Below are 767 nucleotides of genomic sequence, written 5' to 3' on the forward strand. Positions count from 1 at the left end.
GTGACTCAGCCCAAGAAAGTCCATAGTTCTTCCCAGGAAAAAAAAAAAGCATCAAGCAGCTGACAGAGGGAAGATGACTGTGTTCTCTGAAGCTTGTCACCTTAATGGCCCGATGAGAGGAGGGTGACAGAGATAGATCAGGATAATATTGTAGATTACTTACTGGATTGCCATGACCATTAACAGCCTTAATTAGTCTGTAATATACTGCACCTCAGCAGCAAGTGCTACTGTTAGACACAGAAATCAGGCCAGCAGTTGGGAAGACAGACAGCAAGTCAGATCCGCACAGAACGCCTTTCTGACCTTGGAAGGCAAGGCAGTGACTCGAGTACAATGTGAGACTGGGGTTTTTAATCAGGCCTGTGTTTCTCGATCCTCATCTTTTCGGTCCCTGTTCTCTCTTCCTCACCAACAACTGCCGACTCCTGCTCCTTCCATCTCCCTTGATGGCAACACCATCCACCATTTCACATCTTCCCCAAGCATGTTGAAGCATATTCCTTCCTCACAGTAACTCTGTGGGATATCTAGGAGCAGGAATTCTTCTCATCTCATGGGAGGAGGAAGTTGAAGCATAGAGTTGTTGAATGAAATGAAGCCAGGACTAGGATCCAGGCTAGGATGAAGCCCAAATGTTAACCCTAATTTTGAACCCATTTCCAGTTCCACAATCTTACACACACACTCACACACACATTTACACTGACACACGTTCACAGTCATACACACTCACCTATATACTCACACTCTCCCACACACACTCT

This window comes from Bos javanicus, chromosome 4 (assembly GCF_032452875.1).
Source record: "Bos javanicus breed banteng chromosome 4, ARS-OSU_banteng_1.0, whole genome shotgun sequence".
In the NCBI taxonomy this organism is placed as follows: domain Eukaryota; kingdom Metazoa; phylum Chordata; class Mammalia; order Artiodactyla; family Bovidae; genus Bos; species Bos javanicus.